Raw genomic sequence first — 15,515 nt, forward strand, 5'->3', positions numbered from 1 at the left:
AATGTTGTAATTATGTTTGTAACATGTCTGTACTGTTTTATGTTGTTTACATGTATGTTATTGTGTATTCATCCATGGTCATTACTGTAATACTTATATTCATGTGATTATATTATTTTATATTATAACATGTAATTATAATATGTAACATGATTAATATTCAGATGTCATATATTTTGTATTTTGTATGCTTTCAGGGTTCACGCTCATATATTTCTATGAAGAAATAATAAACAATAAAACGAACCTATTACCTGCTTATCAAGTGATCATTTAACCCCAACGATAAGCGCCCGGTAACATTTGGCGCCCAACGAGGGACATGAGCATAAACACTATAATATACTAAATACTGTGACAATTTGGATTTTACACATTGGATTTTAATCAGCACTGGATTTTTGGAACATTACTTTTTATTCCTACATCGGATTTAATATCTACTGCGCGCATGCTGTCAGGAGGCAGTATCGGGAGGACGTTTCGACTCAGGACGCAGGAGGACGTTTCGGGATGGCAGTAACGTTTTCACCACAGGAGACGTTGGGACGTTAGGACGTGTGGACCCCAGAGGACGTTTGGAGTTCCCGGAGGAGATTTGGTGGAACATTATTTACATTGTGTCACTGGAACCACGGAATTTTAAGACATTTTTAAAAGCTTTTAACACTAGGAGGTGCTACAGTGAAGATTAGGACTTCCATATACATTGTGTTTAACCACAGAATATTATAAATATACATTTGTACAGTTATCATTGTGACTATGACACTTTTTGAGTGCTAGTGACCAAGAACATTCCATGTTGCAGTACTAATATCATTACCAGTCTACCAGTGAGTGAGTACATTTATTTTTGACTTGACAGATATTGCAGTGAAAGTTTAATATACAGTATATAAGTAATATTGTAATTTCCAGTCAAGGTTGTAATTACAATTTGCTGCAATTTTTGTTCTGTCATACAGTATACTGTGAGATATTTTGTAAAGGAGAGAAAAGAAATCACTTGCATGATTACACTTAACTTTCTGGTTTAGGGTTACTCAGTCTTTCTCTAAACTTATCTCTTTTAATATAAATCCTAACAAATTCTTTAAATATTTTCTGTCTACTGTATATCTTATTAATTAATCAAGAATAACATCATATTTCAAGGTATAATACTGCTATTTCTGAGGTTTATTTTGATTTATTTCTGATACTGCAATTAGCCTTGACCAATTTTACACTGTATTTGGATTTCACCTGATTTGTTTATATTTGTCATTTACATGTAGATTCTGATTCGAAATTGAGAAATTCAGTTGGTACTATTGTTCATTCGATTCAGCGAAATATTGCATTTATTTTGGGTTTTTCGGATTGGTTTTGGATTGATTTCCCTCCAAATTACTGTGATCTTTGTTTTGACAGTTGGGAACTATTTTCTTAGATTTGACAGGCCTGTTTACCTACGTACATGTCGTGACCTTGAATATTTTCCTACGCATCTGCTCGCCTGACATTACGGACATTTTCATTGGTTCTTGGACTAAAAACGAGATTATGCAAATTAGCTTTCTAATTTATTATTAGTTAACCTAGTTTATAAAAAAAAAACAGGGTCTAACGAGACTAAAAACGAGATTATGCAAATTAGCTTTCTAATTTATTATTAGTTAACCTAGTTTATAAAAAAAAACAGAAACCCAGTAGTTTGTTTACAAATTGTGTGTGGCATGTAAAGTAGTTTATAGATTGATCTTAGTTAAATAACTACATACACACAGGCATATTTCAGTGATTAGTAACCGTAGTTTAGATTACAGTACACCAATACTAATTTAGTTGTGCAGTTAAAATCTTATTTGTGTTTGAACACATGTAATGAACTATTGTGCACTTCATAATTAAGTGACCTCATTTCAGTTTATAGATTATGTACATATTGATAGTACAATTCTTTGTTTACATGCACTGTTAGGATCAGCTGATTTATTTCAGTGAAATAGTTTACTGCTTTGATACTTGCATTTATTAATGTAAACCTGCCAATTATTTATTCAAAGTACAGTTTTCTGGTGATCAGCTTTATTGACTTGTTGCATTTGACATTTATTAGAAATAGTGTATTGAATATATTGTAATAATTGTAGCTGATAGTGATTGGAAATTTATTGAATGATACTTTGATTTAAAGTTGCTCTTATTCTGTCACTAGGTGATAATATTATACATACAGGCAATTATTTGATACATAGAACTGTAATAAAATCATAGTAATATATTTAAAACAATTGTCATTGGATAAGATATACTGTACACTTGGTATTTTCAATTTTACTTGGTATTCAATGTTGATAGGAGACTTGACTTGAAATATTTTTGGTTTACAATTGTGATTTGACATTGAGAATTTGATTGCGGGTTTTGATGCCGTTGAAAGTTAGGTTTTGATTTTTTGATGATGTACATGTAGTTATTGAAAATAGACTTGAAGGTTTAGAGTTTAGAATCAAGTGATTTGATTGATTATGATATTGATTGGTGTCAGTTGAAGCAAATGAGATGTTTGATGATTTAAGGATGATTGAAGTACAGTGATATATTATGTGGACAAATAGAAACTGATGAATGAGAATTACACTGGTATGGTAAGTAACTATTGTGTGTACATGAAGAAATAGACTGGTACTGTGTGTACATGAGAAACTATAAATTGACTTAGTGATATTGGAGATTGTATATGATGATCATATTTTTTAATTTATTTCATTGATGAACTTAAGGGTGTCACTTCTGAATTGGTTGATTTAAATTTGAATTGATATTGTATTAGTGAACATAGACATTATGGCACAGTCATTAGAGTTGTTGGAAGATGAGATGGAAGAGAAAGAGGGAAAGGAAGATGTTAGTCATATTACAAATGAGGATGAGAAGTTGTTAAAAGCCTTTCATGCATTACCGGTTCAGCCGAAGGTTGAAAATCCAGGGGATTTGATGAAGTTTATGGAAATGTGTGGTAAACTCTGTATGAAGGATGAAACTGAACATGCAATGCCGGTACATGATAATAGTCAACACTCTTACCATTTTCCAAAGTTGCCAGCATTTTTTGGGGAATCAAGTAAAGGAGATGTCACTTGGTTAGCATTTAAGTATGAAATAGATAGCCTGCTCATAGACAATAAGTTTACTGAAGATCAGATTTTATATGGGATTAGGAGAGCACTTAGGGGTAAAGCTAGTGACCATTTGAGGAGAGCGGGTACTGGTTTGACATTAGATACAGCAATCAGAAAGTTAGAAAGTGAATTTGGGAGTATTGAAACGCCTGAGAGTGTGATGGAGAAGTTTTTTTCTGTGGAACAGAAATCTAAGGAAGATGTGTCAACTTACGCAGCAAGGGTAGAAGACTTGTTTGAATTAGCAGTGAAATTAGGCAGTATTCCTCAAGGCAATAAGGACACGCTTAGAAGAGTACTATACAAGGGCTTAAATAAAGAATTAAAGCAAAGGGCTGGGTATAAATTCAAGATTATGATTCTTTCAAAATAGAGCTTAGGAAGATGGAAGTAGACATTAAACCCACAGAAGCTGGTAAAGGTTGTGGTGCCACCAATGTTGAAAAGAAACCAGAGTTTAGTGAGGTGAAAGACATGTTTCAGCAGTTAAGTCAAAGAATTGAACGGTTAGAAAGACAAAAAAATGAGACAGATAGTAGTAATGGTGGTAGAAGTTATGCAACCTATAGGGGATACAGAGGAGCTTTTAGAGGTAATGGAGGATTTTCCAGAGGGTTTGATGGGAATAGAGGTAGTGTAGGTGGATTTTACAGAGGGTTTGATGGGAGTAGAGGTAGTGTAGGTGGATATTCCAGAGGGTTTGATGGGAATAGAGGTAGTAGAGGTGGATTTGATAGAAGTGTTAGAGGTAGAGGTGAATTTAGAGGCAGAGGTAGTTATGGACCAAGAGGTCCGAGGGGGATGAACAATTTCAGACCAACATGCTACAATTGTGGGGAGGAAGGACACATCCAGACTAACTGCCCAAACGCGTAAGTGCCTCTGTAGTAGGGTCAGCTGAAGGCACAAAGGGAAGAATAGACCCTAAATTGGTAGGTGAAACCACAGAAGTTAGAGTAAATTTAGATAGTCATGAAACTGTAGCATTACTAGACACAGGTAGTTGTGTTAGTGTCATATGTGAGTCATACTACAACAACTACTTGAATTATAAGCAAATCAAGCCTCTTAGTGATATCATTAAAATAGAATGTGCGGATGGACAAGAACTTCCATACTTAGGGTACATGGAAGCTGAACTTGAAATTAAAAATGGACTTCCAAAGTCTTCAGTTCATACATGTCTATTTCTTATTACTCCTGATACAAAATTTTCTGAAAGCACACCTATTATTATTGGAACAAACATTCTGAATGAATTATTGATTGAATGTAAGAAGAATTTTGGAGAACAGTACTTACAAAGAGCTAGTTTACACAATCCATGGTATTTGGCATTCAGGATGTTACACATTAGGTAGAAGGAGTTACGGAAGAATAAGAATAGGATCGCTTTAGTTAAGAGTGCAGAGGCAGACAAAATCATCTTAGGTCCAAATGAAAGTAGAAATATTATGGGTCACACAGATAAGGAAATTAACTGTGCTCAAACATATGCAATTGTTCATGAAACAGAAGATTCTATTCTACCAGATTATATAGATATTACACCAACTGTCTTCACATATAAATCAGGAGAACACCCACACGTCATGGTCAATGTTTCGAATTTAACAACCAATTCTGTAGTAATTGCACCAAAGGCAATACTTTGTGAACTTCAGCCAGTTGTTATTGAAGGGAATTTAGATGAAATGATTAAAGAAGATCAAACACAAGAAGCTATGAAGAAGATACATGTAGATAGAAGTAACAAGCTGAATTTGGAACAGAAAGAACAAATTAATGAATTATTAGACACACACAAGGACATCTTTTCAGTCTCAGATATTGATATTGGACTCTGTACAAGAATAAAACATAGAGTAGATTTATTACCAGAAGGACAAGTACCATTTAAACAACCACATCGACGCATTCCCCCAGGTATGGTAGAAGAGGTTCGACAACATTTACAACAACTTTTAGATGCAGGCATTATTAGAAGATCTAGTTCACCTTGGACAAGCAACGTTGTATTAGTTACAAAGAAAACTGGAAAATTACGCATGTGCGTGGATTATAGGATGTTGAACCAACGTAGTACAAAAGATGCATACGCTTTACCTAGGATAGAGGAGATTTTTGATTGTTTAGCTGGTAGTAAATACTTTTCAACAATAGACATGAAGGCCGGGTATCACCAGATTGAAGTAGAAGACTCTCACAAGGAAAGGACTGCGTTTACAGTAGGAAATCTCGGGTTCTACGAATTTGTTCGAATGCCTTTCGGTTTATCAAATTGTCCGGCCACCTATCAGCGATTAATCGAAGATTGCTTAGGGGATTATAATATGACCATATGTGTAGCCTATTTGGATGATTTAATAATATTTGCTGATACATTTGAAGAACACTTAGAAAGATTGGACAAAGTTTTAACAAGGTTAAAGGAGAACAATTTGAAACTATCACCGGAGAAATGTTTTTTCATTGAAGAGAAATTGAGCTTCTTAGGGCATGTTGTTAGTGAGGAAGGAATAGAAACAGATCCCAGTAAAATTGAGAAAATTGAGAAATGGCCAACTCCACAGAATGCTGACGAATTAAGATCTTTTATAGCCTTTGCAGGATATTACCGACGTTTTATTAAGGACTTTTCTAAAATAACCAAACCACTGCAAGATTTATTACCAGGACAGAGCACGAAGAAGAAGGGAAAGCAGAAGGAACAGAAGGACTGGATATGGACAGAGAATGAAGATAAGGTATTTGAGAGTTTGAAGAAGATTTTAACACAACCACCAGTTTTGAGCTATCCAGATTTTACCAGAGAGTTTGAATTGCATACAGATGTATCTGGAAAGGGTTTAGGAGCTGTTTTATATCAAGACAAGAGACCAGTCGCATTTGCCAGCAGAGCATTGTCTAAATCTGAGAAGAATTATTCAGCATTTAAATGGGAATATTTAGCATTGAAATGGGCTGTTACGGAGAAATTTAAAGATTATTTGGCATACAATCACTTCGTAGTCTATACGGACAACAATCCACTGACATATGTTTTATCATCTGCTAAATTGGATGCCACAGGACAGAGATGGGCTTCAGCTTTAGGGGAATTTGATTTCGACATATTTTACAGATAGGGATTTAAGAATACTGATGCTGATGCCATGAGTAGATACCCATTTGAGAGGATTACAGAAGAAGACAAAGATTTCATTAAGATTGAAGATAGTACTGTTAAAACCATTTGTAGAAGCATTGATGCCAATCCATATATAGAAGTAATACCTACAGCAAGCATAAAAATTGTAGAAGCTACTGAAACTCCTGGAGCACCATTAGCTCAGATAGAATATAGGGAAATCAGAAGAAAACAAAGAGAAGACCCATTGATAGAGAGATGGAGGAGGACAGTCATAGATCAGGTTTTACCAAGTAGGGAAGAATGTGACACAAAGGATGATATGACGATGAGGAGAAATTTTGACAATTTTAGGGTGATACGGGGAGTTTTGTATAGAGTGTGGAAGGAGAATGGAGATAGTAAGCAGGTCTTTCAATAAGTTTTACCAGTGGTTTATAGGAATGATGTATTGAACGGACTTCATGATGAGATTGGACATCCCGGACGGGAGAGAACGACGTCACTGCTAAGGGAAAGATATTTTTTGCCTGGAATGACGAATGATGTTGAGAGATGGGTTCAGAAATGTAAAAGATGTATTCAGAGAAAGTCAACAACAACAACGAGATCAGAACTGGTTAACATAGTAACAACATACCCATTAGAATAAGTATCCATGGATTATTTGAGTTTAGAATCTTCAAAAGGGTTTGGGAACATTTTAGTTATCACTGATCATTTTACAAAGTATGCGTTTGCTATACCTACCAAGAATCAGACGGCAAAGACAACAGCCACAGCATTTTACGACAACTTCATAACACAGTATGGGATTCCGGACAAGATTCACACAGATCAAGGTACAAACTTTGAATCGGAGTTGATTAAAGAGTTATGTGAAACTATGGGTATGAAGAAAAGCAGGACAACACCATATCACCCGATGGGGAATGGTTGTACAGAAAGATGGAATAGAACTTTACTAGGTATGCTTGGAACACTACAGCCAGATCAGAAGCCAAACTGGAAGGATTATATTAAGCCTTTAGTTTATGCTTACAACTGTACAAAACATGAAAGTACTAAATTGTCACCATTTGAACTTATGTTCGGCAGGACACCGAAGTTACCTATAGATTCTGTATTTGAAGATGTAAGAGTGGAAACAGAAAGGACAACTCAATCTGATTACATAAGAGATCTGAAACAGAGAATGAAAGAAGCACAGGAAATAGCACAAAGACATAATGAGAAAGCTAGACTGAAACAGAAAGCAGTTTATGATAAGAAAGCTAAAGCTTCAAAGGTGTCAGTAGGAGATACTGTGTTGGTAAAAATACTTTCACATGGGGAAGGTAAACACAAATTAGCAGACAAGTATGAATTCAATGTTTACACAGTGATTGAACAGAAGAGACCAGAAATACCGGTGTTTAAAGTAAGATCAGAAACAGGAGTTGAAAAGACGATACATAGGAACCATCTGTTGCCAATAGAATCGGGTGTTGAAGAGACGGAAAAGAAGTTGGACAAGCCGATACCGAAACCCAGACTTCGGAAAAGAGGACACGTACCAACAGAAGATACAGTCTTAGAAAACAACAAAACGGTAGAGAGAAGTGAAGAAATTAGACAGACAATAGAAGATGAAGAATCAGATGATGATTGTGTAGCATGTACACATGGACTCGGGGACGCCCGCAGGTGATCTGAAAAGACTACAGAAGTAGTAGAAGAAAAGAATAAAAATGCGCATAAGAGTAAAGAGAATACAGAGAATATTGAGAAAGTAGAGACAGAAGTTAAAGGTACTCAGGAAGAGAACCAGACTGATTTTGAAGTGGAGAATGATGAGGGAGCTGAAGTCGGTGAAGAAGTAGCCGAGATAAATATTCAGCAAGAAACTCACAAAGATGTAGTAGAATTACCGAGAGCAACAGATGTGAATGGCAGGGAAGAAACACAGATAGAACAGAATGAGAGAAACATTGGACCAAAACCTATTCAGAGAAGATCAACGAGACAGAAGAAACCGCCAGATAAATACGGTGATTACCACATGTACCAGATGGTAACAAGACCAAGAGATACGAAAGTAGATGCATAAAATACATTGATGTCGTCTGGAGTATTCAGCCAACTAGATAGTGAGGTTGTTCATAAGATTATTTAGACTATAATGAAATAAAGTGATTAAGGTGAGCAATCACAAGAGTATGTTTTATTTTTTGTCATGTATTAAAAATGTGTATGTTATAGTATGTAATTGACAAGACATGATTTAACACATTTTTATTTGTGAATTATTGTGATAATTGTATAATATTGTTTAGTATAGTATGGAAAGGAGAGTATTTAATATATTGAGTATTCGAGCTAAAGAAGTGGGATTAATGTTGAGTTTATTGTATTACTGTGTACAATTTTGAAATACTTGATATGCACGGTTTTGTATTTTATTGTATTTTTTTTTAAATATTCATTTTTTTTTTGTTTGATTGTGAGGGCACAATATTTTCAAAGTAGGGGAGTAGTAGTCAGGTTATAGTCAGTAAAAGTAGCTATGTGTTAAGAGATGCATAGAGGTAGAAAGTATTTAAAGCTGATAAGCGTGTAGGCTTTTCATGATAGTTTTGTATTGTTAAGTACATATGTATTAGTAGAGAAATATATACAACTATATATATTGACAGACGATGACGAGACGTCATTCCTCAAAGTGGCGGAGTATGTGACAGGGTCATTATTTACGACATACTGGTTTACGCTAGAGGGACTACTTTCTTTACTTTCGTTTTAATATATTTATAGTTTGACCTTTATTGAACTCCAGGGCTTGGTATGCTTGCAAATGCAAGATTTGATTGGTCAGTTGTTTTAACCGCTTTCCTTTAATTTTCGTTCGTCATAAGGTTGACACAACTTTTTCACCTGTCAAACAATATAGACATATATATTTTACTATAAATAATAAAGGATCAGGGTTCTAAGGAATATAGGATTTTGGTAAGTCTTGTTGTTTTATTTGTTTGTGGTTGTCATTTCGTTGCTATTGTTTCTAAATCAGTTCGATGTGGTTTCCGATTGAAATTGGGTAATTGCTAATTGCAGTGTTGTACTCATTCTCGTTCACTAGAGCGATTAAGTAAATTTATCATTGTCAACCTCTGATAGATGAAAATGTGTTTTAATAATAACTTCTTAAATGGCAGTATTGGTTATTTCTTCTTATATATATATGTTATCACTTTTCCATACTTCTGGGCACATGTTAATTTAACATTGCAGATACCGTTTAAACATAAACCCCACACGAGTGCTTGAGATCGAGTGTTAGAGACATATAGTGGAGCTCAGTACCACATACTGGTAAGACTGTCATAATGTTATGTCATGTATGTTTGTAATGTTGTAATTATGTTTGTAACATGTCTGTACTGTTTTATGTTGTTTACATGTATGTTATTGTGTATTCATCCATGGTCATTACTGTAATACTTATATTCATGTGATTATATTATATTATATTATAACATGTAATTATAATATGTAACATGATTAATATTCAGATGTCATATATTTTGTATTTTGTATGCTTTCAGGGCTCACGCTCATATATTTCTATGAAGAAATAATAAACAATAAAACGAACCTATTACCTGCTTATCAAGTGATCATTTAACCCCAACGATAAGCGCCCGGTAACAGATGTAGGCAGTATTAAAACTAGGCTTTAAAATTGGATTTTCCCAAGCCAGCATGGATTTATCGGTCCCATATAAAATAAATTTTGCCATAAATATCGACCCGATATCTGTTAAAAATATGTTTGATATCGGTCCGCGTTAATTTGCAATATTGCGCGAAACAACATCAACAGGTCATCAACATCAGTTGGACCGAAAACCTTTATCGGTATATCTGCAACAACTAATGAATAACCCTATCAATATCGGTCCAACATCGGACGGAACATCAACCGGTCATCAACATAAATTGGAGCGACATGAGTTATCTATATCCGTTCGATATCATGTCAGGCATAAATCTTTTACTATATCGGTTATATCTATTGAAGTTTATAGCTCTTTCAAAACCGGTTTTAATATGACTCTCTGTTTGGCTTGCTTTTGTAAGAAATTTCCCGAAGTGTCAATAAACGCACATCAGTATCCAAATCAGTTAAAACACACAATTGATTTAGGCATATGCATTCTAAATTATTGGAAGTGAGATATATGATCATAGACATGATTACACACGATGACCATAAGAACGTTCTCATTGTTACCAGATTGTAACCTTTATAATTTATTACATTTTAAAATGTTGTATAAATCTGCCGCCTAAAACGTGCTGCTGCAAATATACGTAAATCAGTTTGATCGCTTAATGTATTGCATGCTTCAAGAAAGTCATTCTCGCAGTAAATAAGTATCTACCACCAAAACGCAATATAAAAAGATAAGACTCTCGGAAAAGTTTTTATACTACTTTTTGCAAACTCACATTGCAAAGTCTACTCGTCAATTATAGAATAAAGATCAAGCACCATTAAATGTTTTGATATAGTTTGCGGTGCATGTAAAGCTTTGGACTTAGCTTGTGTATGAACCCACCCTGAAGTTGTAAGTTCCACGTTTATACTCAAAAGAATACTCTCAATTGCTGATTGTGGTGGTCCGCTTTTTTCATTTGTGAGGTTGTTTAACCGGCTATAGATGATGCATTTGGCGTATATGGGCGGAGCCAGAGGCATGAGTATTCAGTGATCCAAAACCTCCAAACATCATATAAGGGATAACTAAACGAACATGAATTATTTATGGCAACATACATGTAATTGTCTGTCTGTGGTGTTTGTACCGCTGTGTCGCTAGTTCAGTGACGTTTTGGCCCTTACTGTGTGCTTCTTAACATGTGTGTATGTGCTTTGTTACCACGGGGCTTGTACCATTAGTTTCCTTTGTTTTTTAGGCTATTCAAACGTATTTGGATAATACGTGACCGAAATACTTTCAATATTGGTTATATTATTGATCCTTTATTTTTTAATGTAAAGCTCTAGACACTGTTTGTTCACGAATCACTTGCATTTTGCTGAGTAACAGATGAAATACATTGATGCAAAAAATGTAGTTGACATCAATTAACTTGTACCGATATTTTGCATTGTAACTGACGTCAGCCCAATATTGATATTATTAGTGGAATACAGTAGGTCAATAACGTATGGCTTTCAAAATGATTTAAGTTGCATATCGAATTCCATCCTAGATTAAGAAACGTAAGTTAATACGCTATCATCTACATTAAAGAAACAACTACTTAAACGTTTCGCAAGGACTTGAACCTTTGTATTGTAAAAGGTTTATCTTTAAATACTCGCTACTCTATCGAAGTCTCTGAAGTTTCCATTAAATTATGGTAGCTTAAGGCTGCTATATTTTGACTTACACCAAGTCAATTTTGTTTTAGAGGTAATTAATCTTAAGGCTTATAAAAGTTTGAAGGTATCTTTATTCTCGATAATACTTTTGTTTTTACATTTCTATAGCTTTTGGATGAGTTTTTTGGAGCACAAGTGCTGGGGACGTTTTCCACCGAAGAAATTGACGAACAACTTGAGCTTGAAAGATCGTTTGAAGTAAAGAAGAGAGATGATGATCATTTCAGTATAAAACTACCGGCAAGGCTCATTGAACTAGCTGGTGTAACACAAATCGAAGAAAACCAACATGCTTCTAAAGTATCATATATAAGAGAAAAACTGTTTATCAATGCTAAACATTTGTTAGACATCTTTAATGAAACAATTGAACATACCATTGTTCATGAAAGCAAACTATTGCAAATGGCATATTTACAGAACGTATCAACTGTAGTATTAGTTGGGAGTTTTGCAGAGTCAACAATACTTCAATTGAAGATGAGAAGACATTTCGATCAAAATAGATATATTCTTGTTATTCTACTGGCTCCTGAACTCGCTGTTTTAAAGGTAATAAATAATTATAAATAAAGATTGTACCTACGTTTGAAAGGAAACAAATTATTATGAAATTATTTTATATAAAAAATAATAATTGCCTAACGAGAACGAATACAGAAATGAGACGAAATAAAACCGTGTTCATTCTAAAAAATATCAACACTTGCATTCGTATTCTGTTTTAGAGAATAGTATGGTGTGGTAAAATGTCTCATATTTAATATGCCAGCCCCTTATTCAGGTGCAGATTTATACGGAATGGACGATTCACTAATCCGCTCACGCAGAATGCGGTAACCCGTAGCTACGTGTCTTATTTTGTGTTTTTATTCTGTCACAAGCTCAGAAATTTATGTCGCCATTCCGAAGATTGAACCTGAGATCCCCTACTTGCAACTCAGGCGCTTTGCCGGCAAAACAAATTGGCCTCGAATTACAGCGCACCAGAGCTGGGGTTACACAGTTATTGACTGTGTGAGCGTCACACCATGGGCGCAAAATATCACATTCTTAGCAAGGTATATGGCTAGTCCGGGGATTAAAACCGGGAAGCCCTACTTGCAGGTCAGGTGTTGTACCAGCTAAATTAGCCGGCCCGGATTACTTATATGCTCTCATATCGATATGTTAACACATATGTTTAAATAAATATTTATGTCCTGATAAATATGTATTGATTGATCGAATTATATATATACCTAGTAGTATATATAGACGTTATAATAATAAGGCAAATATATATTGTCTGACTGATATTGTAACATTATATATATAGACTTGATATTCTGACAAAAATTTATTACGTCTATCTTATATAGATTTATCAATCTAAATTGTTAATATGATATCTGCATAATGAATCAGTAAATAAAATTCAGCAATCTTTCATGAGTAGCGGAGCAAACAATAACAATTTATGATGGTGTGCTTGAATATATAGTATGTATGTACTGTGCTTTTTTTTGAATTTTGTGCTGTTCTTCCATGTTTCTTGTTTGTGTGTTTTGTATGTCTTTGGCGTTCACGAGTGTCATTAAACCTAGTTTATGTTGATCGGAATCAATTAGCCAGGTGTTGAATGAAGCAAATTCTGTTTTATACGAGGAGATTAGCGTACCAATCAGCAACTTATTCGAACCTCTTAATCATTTGTGTGACAAAGCCCAGGAAAATATGGAAGACCATTCGGGCAACAATAGCTTAGGACCAACGAACTCTGATATTATAGCAATGTTGGGGAGAATGGATATAAAATTGAGTGATATGGATATAAGGCTTAAGACACTTGACGGGCTTGACAAAAAGGTGGATAATTTCGACAGAGATTTAAAAAAGTTATGGCTATACATATACAATTTTACGAAGAAAAACAGTGCGAAACTTGATCGAGTTGGAAACAAGGTTGACTCCGTGGATGTTGAGTTGGAGGGGGCCAGGAGAAGGATCGCGGATCTGGAACGTGACAAAGATAAGTTGAAGGAGGATATGAACTATGTACAATCTCAGAGCATGAGGAACAACTTAATCTTTGGAAATATTCCGGAAGAAACAGGCGAGACCCCAGCGAGGTCTGAACGGATTGTGAGGGAGTTTATCATCGATAAGTTAAAATTAGCTAAAGAGGTAGTAGATAGTATGCATTTCGAGAGGGTGCACAGGATGGGCCAGAAGCAGAGCCAGCCGGACGGAAGGGGAGCCACGGGAAACGGAAATGATAGGAAACACCGCAGCATCGTCGGCAAATTTTGTTTTTACGGTGAACGCGAACAAGTGCGCAGTAACAGTAGGAATTTGAGAGGCACTGACTTTTACGTCTCAGAGCAATTCCCACCGGAAGTAGCAGCGAAGAGGAGGCGTCTCTTCAACCGGGTTAAAGAAGAAAAACAGGCCGGAAGGAGGGCATGGGTGTCGTACGACACGCTGTACATAGACGGTAGACCCGTGAAAGAAGCATAGGACGGGCCGGATGGGCTGAAGTGCTTAATTTGGAACTGTAATGGGCTGTGTGCAGCAAAGCGTGAAGACACTAACTTTGTTTCTTTTATTGTAATTCATGATTTAATAGTTTTAACTGAGTCTTGGACCGGTAAATCAAGCAATGTTGATATTCCAGGGTACCATTGTTATAATTATTATAGGAAGTATAGGCATAGACGGGCAAAACGAAATAGCGGTGGTATTGTTATTTTTGTTCGCAACACTATTAAGGAAGGTATTTCGATAGTTAAAAATAGGCATGATACAATTATTTGGTTAAAAATTGACAAACACTTTTTTAACATTGATACTGATATATATATCTTGCAGCAGTATACATGTGGGGGTATTCATCACCTATTGCTAGATTGATAGACACTGATCTTTTTGCGAGTTTAGAGGATGATATAAACCAATATCAAACATTAGGCACAGTTATGATTGCTGGTGATTTTAATGCCAGAACGTCATGTAAAACAGATAGCATTATTTGTGACATGTATGTCCTAGATATTGATGGTGATAATTATGTATGTGACAATCCCTTACCTAGATACTCAATGGACAGGGGCAGTAACTCTCATGGAAATAAGTTATTAGACTTATGTAAGGCCACTGCACTAAGAATTGTTAACGGCCGTTTGGGAGCGGACTTTGGCGTCGGCAACTATACATGTTTCAATACAAATGGCTCAACTTTTATCGATTACTTAATACTTAATGAACATAATTTTAATCTTGTTGATAAGTTTGAGGTTGGTCATTTCAATGATTTCAGTGATCATGCCCCATTGTCTTTTGATATTGCGTGCAATACACATGAAATTAAAGAAATACCACGCATAAGTGAATATCTAAAATGGAGTGATGAAGAAAAGGACGCATTCAGAAATGGATTAATTGCTAGAACTGTCGATTTTAACAATTTAGTTCAAAATTGTGATGTACAAAATGTTATTAATGTTGACTTTATGGTGAATACTTTTACAGATATTGTTCGTGAGGTTGCCGAACCATTATTTGTTAGGCATGTAATAGAATACCCAAGTTTTTAAAAATGCTTTATCACTGATTCTGCTAAATGGTTCGATCAAAAATGCAGAAATGCTAAGAACTTATATGAAAACGCCTTGAATGTTTATAATAATTCGCATAGTGATCGAGACAGAGTTGAATTGTGTAGATTGAAAAGTTTGTATAAAACTACTGTGTCAAAGAAACGTAGAGCTTTTAAATTTAAACGTTTGAAAGAGTTTGAAAATTT

General features: G+C 35.1%; 1 long non-coding RNA gene across 2 annotated transcripts; it reads left to right on the forward strand.

The window, feature by feature from the left end:
- Window positions 1-767: 767 nt before the first annotated feature.
- On the forward strand, window positions 768-9,983 carry LOC128240014 (uncharacterized). 2 transcript variants are annotated; one of them, XR_008262003.1, is made up of 3 exons: window positions 768-840; window positions 9,571-9,651; window positions 9,885-9,983. It is a non-coding gene; the product is annotated as an uncharacterized LOC128240014 (long non-coding RNA). The 2 variants fall into 2 exon arrangements; XR_008262002.1 differs by lacking the exon at window positions 768-840 and adding an exon at window positions 9,109-9,288.
- The last annotated feature ends 5,532 nt before the right edge of the window (window positions 9,984-15,515 follow it).

Source organism: Mya arenaria, chromosome 7, assembly GCF_026914265.1.
Source record: "Mya arenaria isolate MELC-2E11 chromosome 7, ASM2691426v1".
Lineage (NCBI taxonomy): Eukaryota > Metazoa > Mollusca > Bivalvia > Myida > Myidae > Mya > Mya arenaria.